The following is a 9,914-nucleotide window of genomic DNA, read 5'->3' on the forward strand; positions in this document are numbered from 1 at the left end:
TAGCGTAATATATTACGTGTAGTTTCTTATCTTTTCTTTGCCCTAAAACAGCTCCTATAGCGAAATCACTAGCATCACACATTATTTCAAAGGGTTCAGTCCAATCCGGGGTTTGTAGAATGGGTGCTGAAATTAATGCTTGTTTTAAACGGTTAAAGGCTTCGATGCATTTTTCATCAAAAATGAATTTGATGTCTTTCATCAGAAGGCCGGTCAGGGGTTTTGTTATTTTAGAGAAGTCTTTTATAAAGCGTCGGTAGAAACCGACGTGTCCAAGGAAACTACGGACTTCTCTAACTGTCTTAGGAGGTTTAAGGTTTTCTATAACTTCTATTTTTGCTTTATCGACCTCAATGCCTCTTTCAGATATTATATGTCCTAACACTATGCCTTCTTTGACCATAAAGTGACACTCTCCCAGTTTAACACTAGGTTAACTTCCACGCATCTTTCTAGGATTTTCTCAAGGTTAATAAGGCAGTCTTCAAAGTCTAATCCACACACCGAGAAGTCGTCCATGAATACTTCCATGATTTCGTTGAGATAATCTGCGAAGATTGACATCATACAACATTGGAAAGTAGATGGCGCATTACAGAGTCCAAATGGCATTCATCTGTAAGCAAACGTTCTGTATGGACAGGTAAAGGTTGTTTTCTCTTGATCCTCGTTGTGAATGAGTATTTGGAAAAATCCAGAATACCCATCAAGATAACAAAAGTAAGAGTGTCTGGCAAGACGCTCAAGCATTTTATTTATGAATGGAAGGGGAAATGGTCTTTCCTAGTTGCCTTATTGAGCTTCCTATAATCTATGCACATACGCCATCCGCCTTCTATGCGTTTAGCGGCATGCTCTCCCTTTTCGTTCTGCAAGACTGTGATACCTCCCTTCTTAAGTACCACATGTACAGGACTTACCCACTTACTATCAGAGATCTGATAGATTATACCAGCTTCCAGTAGTTTAAGGACTTCCTTCTTTACTACCTCGCTCATCACACGGTTGATTCTTCTCTGATGTTCTCTAGAAGGTTTTGAATCCTCCTCTAGTGAGATCCTATGCATACACATGGATGGGCTAATACCTTTTAAATCAGAGATGTTGTACCCTAAGGCAGAGGGGTACCTTCTTAAAACGTTCAAGATTCGATTCGTCTCGTCTTGGTTTAAGGTGGCACTAACTATTACTGGGCGGTTCATTTCTTCATCCAGGAACTCATATCTTTCTGGGGTAGTTCCTTAAGTTCTTGGGCTGGTTTTTGAGGATTAGGTGAAGGTTCTGGAGTAAGATCCAGACATTCATTAGTGCGAGGTTCCGTTTCCTCTAACTCGTCATCCTTTTCATTCGGGTTTGAAAATGGTTCGATCTTAGGTTCTCCTTGATCGAATTCTCTTATGCACTCATCTATGATATCAATCGCATAACATGCGTCTCCTAGAATTGGTGCCATCAGGGATTTCGAAAGAATGAACTCGATCTTTTCGTCCCCTATTTTGAAGGTTAACTTCCCTCTTTTGACATCTATTACAGCTCCGGCGGTTGATAAGAATGGTCTACCTAAAAGGATAGGGATATCTTCGTCTTCTTTTATATCCATTACCACAAAGTCTGTTGGGATATAAAGTTGACCGATCCTAACTGGGATGTCTTCTAATATGCCTACAGGATACTTAACAGACCTATCGGCTAATTGTAGGGACATCTTAGTTGGTTGTAATTCTCCTAGGTTTAATCTCTTACATACAGCTAAGGGAATTAAACTTACACTAATGCCTAAGTCTAGGAAAGCTTTGTCGATCACATGATTTCCTAAAATGCAAGGTATAGAAAAACTACCAGGGTCTTTCTCCTTCTTAGCAAGTTTATCCTCGGAAATAAAGTTCCATTCCAAGGGTTTTGAATCGTCGAGCCTACGCTTATTAGTTAAGATGTCTTTGAGAAATTTGGCGTAAGACGGAATTTGGGTGATGGCTTCGGTGAAAGGAATCTCTACATGAAGCTTTTATATCACTTTTATAAATTTTTGATATTGGTTGTTGACTTTGGTTTGTTTAAGTCTTTGCGGATACGGGATTGGTGTTTTGTACGGGGGTGGTGGTTTGTAAGTTTTATCCTTGGCTTCACCTTCTTGGTTGGTCTGTTTCTCTGGTTCTATCGGTTCCTCTTCTTGGTTGGTAGGTATAGAAGTTTTGGACTCGCTCATTGCTGGGTTATGAGGCCATTCGTAAGCGGTCCCACTTTGTAACGAGATAACGTTAGCTTGCCCTCGAGGGTTTGGTTGAGGTTGTCTAGGAAATTGGCCTTCAGGTGTAGTTTGTGGGGCTTGGTTTTGTGCTACCTGTGAGATATGGGTTTCAAGCATCTTGTTGTGAGTGATTATCTGATCAACCTTGGTTTCTAATTGCGTTATAAGTTCATTTACGTGAATGTTTTGGTTTAGGAATTCTTTATTCTGCTGAGTCTGGCCCGATATAAAGCTTCCCATGATCTTCTCAAGGTTAGACTTCTTGGGTACAACTTGCATAGGTTGATTTGGTTTTTGGGCTTGATAACCTTGCGGTCTCTGAGGTGCATTATTTTGGATAGGGTTCTGGTTTTTATAGGAGAAATTTGGATGATTCTTCCATCCAGGGTTGTAAGTGTTTGAAAACGGGTTACCTTGGGCGTAATTCACTTGGTCGGTATTTAGTTCATTCAAAAGGTTACACTCCGCCAATTTGTGTCCTTTAGATCCACAGAGTTCGCACTATGTGTGGACTACTGCTACGGTGTTAGTGTTTGTAGACATATGTTCGATCCTAAGGGCTAAAGCGTCCATTTTCGCATGCATCATGTCTAGAGAGCTTACCTCATGTATTCCATCTTGGGTCTCCTTTTTCTCTATTGATGCTCGTTTAGCTCCCCATTGATAATGGTTTTGGGCCATATCCTCAATTAGGTCACAAGCTTCTGGATAAGGTTTGTTCATCAGCGCGCCACCTGCGGCAGCGTCGATGCTCATCTTGGTGTTATAATGGAGTCCATTGTAAAAGGTATGAACGATCAGCCATTGTTCTAGGCCATGGTATGGACAAACTCTTAATAGCTCTTTATATCTCTCCCAAGCTTCAAAAAGCGATTCTCCTTGGTTTTGAGCAAATCTAGTTATTTGGTTTCGAAGAACAGCAGTCTTGCTAGGGAGAAATATCTAGCAAGGAATACTCTCCTAAGGTCTTCCCAGGTAGTTATTTAATTAGATGGAAGTGAATCTAGCCATGAACGTGCTCTATCCCTAAGGGAGAAAGGAAATAATCTTAAACGGATCGCATCAGGTGAAGCGCCGTTAGATTTAAAGGTGTCGGCTAGTTGGATAAAAACTTTTAAATGTTGATTCGGGTTCTCGGTAGCGAGACCCGCATATTGGTTCTGTTGCACTAATTGCAACAAAGACGGTTTTAGTTCGAAATTGTTAGCAGGTATAAGGGGGTTTACTATACTCGAACTAGGTTCCTCATCAGAGGGTTGGGCAAATTCCTTAAGAGGTCGCCTATCGCGATTCTCGACCATAGCTTTCTTAATTCGGATGAGTAAGAGGCGTATACGAATATAACGTTCGGGTTCCGCTAAAGGATCTACTAAATTTTCGGTACTACGGATTCTTCGCATTTACCGGCTAATAATGCCTTAGTCTATACGGTGTAACAACAGGGTACAAAAATTGACGAAGTTGGTCCCCGGCAACGACGCCATAAACTTGATTGTTATGATTCGCAAGTGCACGAATAACGTCAAAGTAATATAAAAGAATATCGATCCCACAGAGACTAATCGTCAATCTATCGATTACTATCGTTACGGTGTTTATCTAAGGCGGTATAAAAGAGATGTTGGGTTTTCAAAATAACAGTAAATAATAAATGCAGGTAAAGATAGGTTGAATGTAATTCACGTCAGTTAAGTGATGTTTCGATTGTCTAAATAGAACTACTTATGAGGCAATATTTTCTACTCTTGAAAAGAATCCATTTAACAGGAACTGTCGCTTTCGCGTATTCAGAACCGAGTTTACCCTTAAATTAAGGCCTTTTATTGTCACTTATAAAAGGTGCGCAGAACGCTAAAGTAGTAAACCTATTTTTAAGAAATGAGACTCGTAAACTTGGTTGAAAAGTGATTTTGATTTGGAAAGTTTACCCAAGGAGTTTACTGATTTTAAACCTATCAACACGTCCGAAAATAGTTTCAAAAATAGCTTTTCCTTAAAGTGATAAAGATTCCTAGTTACTAAGCCAGGGTGCTTTCGCACTCCTTGAATAATTAAAACTAACCAAGTTTGTTTTAGAAAACTCAAGTTAAAAATCAAAACAGCCTTTAAAGTATTTCTACAGATTTCAATATATGAAACATTACTTTAACCGCGATCCTTACATTCTAACCTTTAAAAGATTTAGCCAGACATGGTAACACAAACGAACACAACGGTGTTAATCATGATGAAAAGTTTGTTTTAGAATGTGAGGCGTAAAGAGTGAGTAAAGTGCGTAAAATAAATAAAATGAAGAGAGTGCGGAAAGTAAATAAAGTAAAGCGAGTGCGGAAAGTAAATAAAGTAAAAGCGAGTGCGGAAAATAAATAAAGTAAAAGCGAGTGCGGGAAATAAATAAAGTAAAAGCGAGGCGGAAAATAAATAAAGTAAAAGTGATGCGGGAAATAAATAAAATAAAAGCGATGCGGGAAATAAATAAAATAAAAGCGATGCGGGAAATAAATAAAATAAAAGCGATGCGGGAAATAAATAAATAAAGCGATAAATAAGAACCTGCTCCAAACGGAGGCTTCGATTCTGGTACAAAAATAAACCTTCGACTCCTGAAGCTAAAGACGACAGCAACTCGAAGTGACCCAACTCAATCTCACAAAGGTGCGAGAACCCCCCGATGTGACGGATTATTGCTATTACAAATGATAAATATATGCTTAGTGTTGTAAAACTAAGTTGGATACTAGAAAACGAAATGAAATGAGCTATTTATAGAGATTTTCAGCAGTTTGTAAAGACCATGGTGCCCTCCAACTTCCCCTTAGTGGGAACGTGATTTCCAAAGGTGGCGCCCGCCATCCCTTCATGGCGCCCGCCATATGTGTAAATGGGGTGGATCATGGGAACGTGGCGGTTACCTCCTAGTTGAGGGCCGATGACTCATGACTTCCCTTATAGCGGCCGCCATGTGCAACGCCATGTGTGTAATTTCGCCGAAAAACCCTAATTTTAGGTCTTTTTGCTTCGTTTCTTCCAAAAGAGTCTGAAAGTGCTAAATATCCGAAAACAAGAGAAAAGAGAGCATAATACAAATAAAATGATAATAAAGTCCTAATAAACATGTGAAATCCGAGTCAAAAACACAGTATAATTAGGTGTGATCAGTCACAAGATTGGCAAACTCTCATTCTGTTTCACTTTCAAAATTGTCATCAGACCAAGTAGCAACAAGACTCTTCTTCTGTTTCTTGAGATAGGTCCCACATTCAGCTCTAATGTGTCCATACCCTTCACATTCATGGCACTGAATTCCTTTGCCTTGTTTGGATTTTTCCTCAGATTTTGTTCTTCTTCCAGCATCATTGGGCCTACTGATGTCTAATGAGTTGTTCTTGACATTAGACTTTGACCTCACATCCATCCTCTTCAGGAGTTTGTTGAATTGTCTCCCAAGTAATGCTACATCATCTGCCAGACCTTCATCAGTATCCTGACTATTGTCTTCCTCTTTCTCTTCAGTGTTTGACATAAAGGCTATGCTTTTGGCTTTCTTTTCATATCCATCACTCATTCCCAACTCGAATGTTTGGAGGGATCCAATTAGCTCATCCACTCTCATCTTGCAGATATCTTGAGATTCTTCTATGGCTATCACTTTCATGGCAAATCTCTTGGGAAGTGACCTAAGAATTTTCCTCACAAGCTTTTCATCTGACATCTTCTTACCCAGGGCTCCTGAGGCATTAGCAATTTCAAGGATATTCATATGGAAGTCATGAATACTTTCATCTTCTTTCATCCTCAAATTCTCAAACTTGGTAGTAAGCAGCTGCAATCTAGACATCTTCACTCTAGAGGTACCTTCATGAGTGATTTTTAGAATATTCTAAGCATCTTTAGCCACCTCACAGTTGTTCACCAGTCTGAAGATGTTCTTATCAGCCCCATTGAATATAACATTCAATTCTTTAGAGTTTCCAAGAGCTAGTTCATCCTCCTCCTTGGTCCATTCTTCCTCAGGCTTCTTATCAGTTGTAACTTCTCCTTCCTTTGCAGTGAAGGGATGTCCCCAGCCTGTTAGAATAGCCTTCCAAGCCTTATTATCCAAAGATTTCAAGAAGGCTACCATTCGAGGTTTCCAGTAGTCATAGTTAGATCCATCTAGAATTGGTGGTCTGTGTACAGATCCTCCGTCTCTACCCATAGTACCAGAAAGTAACATCCCAAGATCTCACCCAGAACCAGAGCAGGATGCCTGCTCTGGTACCAATTGAAATTCTGGTATCAGATATGAGATGTCGAAGGTAATGTCACGACACTAATATCTGAACAACAAATAAAATATAAACAAGAAAAAAACAAAGAAACAATTGAACAAGCGACATAAGCAATAGTTAACCCAGTTCGGTGAAAACTCACCTACGTTTGGGGGCTACCAAGCCAGGAAGGAAATCCACTAAACATAATTAGTTCAAAGACTCTCAGTAAACAACTTCAAGTTACAGTCTTTTCACCTAATCTCTACCCGTGTGACTTCTATCTAAGAACTCTTAGATATGAGACCCTACTCACTCCCCCTCAATCACAACAGTGATATAAAAACAAATACAAAAGAAAGAAAACACACTTCAAGGACACATACTTGATCTTGCTTAAAAGCTTCAACAAAGTAAACAAACACTCGTGCTTCAAAGCTTAGAGTGGACAAATTACAACACAAAAGTCAGTCCAATTCATACATCAATAAGATGAATGAATGGCTCACAATACACAAGCTCACACAAGGCTAAAACCCTAAAACTCTCTCTCTTTATCATTCGTCTCTTGTGTGTATAAACCAGGTTTTACATGACCTTTAAATAGAAGCTTTTGAATGGGTCTGTGCAGCATAAATCCCTAATTCGCTTTTCCTTGCGTATCTCCTAAAAACAGCAGTTAATCATCCCTTATTGGAAAATAGATCATTCTGGTTTTAAATCAAATTACTCCTTGAATAGAACATTCAATCTCCATATAATCACACACAGATTTGCATGAAAAGCGCAATATTAAGATACATAACATTCAGACTGAATGTTCTGTATACACATGTCTTAACATCGGGTCTGGCATCTTAGCTAAATCCTACACAACCATATTTAAACATCCTGCAGGAAGTTGATATCACATGTCAAGACAACACGCGTGACAACTTGTGATAACTCTAAGTTTTACCAAATTTGATGCCAACACATAGAACCAACAGTATGCTCTCTAGGATTTGTTACAGTTGCACTAGGTAGAGCACCTTGTGCTTGAGAACTCGATGCTAATTGCTGAGCGATTTGACCCATTTGGACTTCAAGATTTTTTATGGATGCTGTGGTGTTTTTCTGATAGTTACGGGTTTCTTCTTGAAATTGAACATGATGAGCTGCCATTCTTTCAATGGAAATCTCCCAATCAGCTTTCTTAGGGGTTTGTTGTTGATATTGAGTTTGGTATTAACCATGTTGATGAGCGGTTCCTTTTTGGTCTTTCCATGAGAAGTTGGGATGATTCTTCCAACCCGGATTGTACGTGTTGGAATAAGGATTATTCTGCTTCAAAAACTTGATTTCCTCCACTTGTTGAGGAGTTGCAAAATAATATACAATTTGGTGCGGACCATTGCAAATCTCACAATAGACGGTAGGAGCCGGTTGAACCTATGCCACCTGTTGGGTACCTATATTCATCGCCTTCAGATTCTTCTCAACTTCAGCAACTATAGTATCTTCAATACAGATTTTATTAGTTTCTAGCTTTAAATCTAAAATCACTTCTGGTTTACTTTGACATCTATCGTACCGCTCCAAGTGCTCATTAGCAGCAATAGCTTCAATGTTCTTCTTGATACCGATGGCTGTTGAAAAATTTGTGGAACCACCGGCTGCAGTATCAATCAACTGTTTGGTCTTTATTTTGAGACCATTCACAAACATTTGCATCTGTTCGGTCGGATCTATATTATGAGTTGGGCAGGCGACCATGACTCTCTTGAATCTCTTGTAAGCGTCTCCCAAAGTTTCCCCGTCCTTCTACTTAAAATTCAGAATTTCATACCTCTTTCGCAGAAAAACCGACGCTGGAAAATACTCATTCAGGAAGGCTTTTTCCATTTCTTTCCAAGATGTGATGCTACCGGCAGGTAGAGAATAGAACCATTCTTCGGCTTCTTCCGCTAAAGTGAACAGGAACATTCTCAATTTCTTGGCTTCTTCGGTGTGACCATCAATTTTTAGAGTGTTGCTCATGGTTAGAAACCTCTGTAAATGCTTGTTTGCATCTTCATTTACTTTTCTAGTAAAATGCTTCCTTTCAAGCTGATTAATAGTACTCATATGCAATTGGAAATTAGCCACATTCATTGGTTGGTTTATAATAGTTAATTTGCCGGTTGGTGCATTTGCACCTCCGTAGTCACCCAATAGTCTTTCTGGTGGCGGTGGAACATTAGCCATTGTTTCGATCTCTCTTTCGGAACCTGAATCTGAACCTGAATGAATGGAAGGTTGTTCTTTGTCTGATTCCAATCTAGCCAATCGAGTTTTTCTGAGTCTTGCCCGCAAGGTTCTCTCGATTTCTGTGTCAAAAGGAAAATTAGCTGAGGCATTACCTCGCATACAAATATCAGACACAAATTAGTTGATATAATCGAAATAACTTATTAAAATAATGGAAAATAAATTTTAGTTGCAGAGCAACAAAATTTCAATTGAGATAATTTAAACTTATATTTGGCAATCCCCGACAACGGCGCCAAAAACTTGATCGGGAAAATAGCAAGTGTATTATTTTGCCGATGTAGTAATAATAAGGATGTTTCCCAAAGATCGATCTCGAGGATTGCACAGCAATATATGTGTAAATTGTTACTCAATTGAACAAAACTAAGAGTTGGGGTTTTGTAAAAAGTCACTACAAGATAATATAAAATAAATCTTTTCACAAGTTATAATAATATGCCAAGGATGGTGTATGAGAATCTCCTGTAATGACCCTTGAGTGTATATCTCCTTAATAATGAAAATTGTTTCAATTACCAGATCTTAAGAATGTTTCCCCCTAAGTCCTCAGAGGGAAACCTTTGGTCATTCAATCTAACCTCTGAGTCCTTAGGCGATTATGATGAAACCAAGCAATTATGATTTTAACAAGAATAAACCAGTAACCATGGGGTATCTCTAGTCCTAGTGATATCTACTATGGTTTCACTATGTAAAAACCCTAACAATTGCAATCCTGTTAATTGTTAACCATACATCAATCTTGATTTTTCTGATAAAGAAAGCATTACGCAAATTACACAGTGAAATTAACAACAAATAACATGTATTAAGGAAATTATAACTTCAGAGTCATTACACGATCAATTCAGGGACACCCCCTGGCATTGGGGGTTTAGCTTCTCATATTATTAAAATAAGATACAAAATAAAAATGAGACATTACAAAAGGATGGGAATTCTGTTGATCTTCAATCGCTTCCGCTCTTGAAGGATCTCCGTTCTTCGCCGCTTTTAACCGCTTCAATCTTTATCATCTCCAATTTGTGCTTGTCAAAAAGTCCCTTCTCCATATTCAAAAATCCCTTAAATAGTTCCTGATGACTAATTTGATGTAGCAAAAGTCCAAAATGCCCTATGGGATC

At 38.8% G+C, this 9,914-nt stretch overlaps 1 non-coding gene across 1 annotated transcript; it reads left to right on the forward strand.

Annotated features, from left to right (window-relative positions):
- The first annotated feature begins 3,059 nt into the window (after window positions 1–3,059).
- Window positions 3,060–3,166, forward strand: LOC127116196 (small nucleolar RNA R71). The gene has a single exon (XR_007801168.1). It is a non-coding gene; the product is annotated as a small nucleolar RNA R71 (small nucleolar RNA).
- Window positions 3,167–9,914: the final 6,748 nt, after the last annotated feature.

This window comes from Lathyrus oleraceus, chromosome 1, assembly GCF_024323335.1.
Source record: "Lathyrus oleraceus cultivar Zhongwan6 chromosome 1, CAAS_Psat_ZW6_1.0, whole genome shotgun sequence".
Taxonomy (NCBI): Eukaryota; Viridiplantae; Streptophyta; class Magnoliopsida; order Fabales; family Fabaceae; genus Lathyrus; species Lathyrus oleraceus.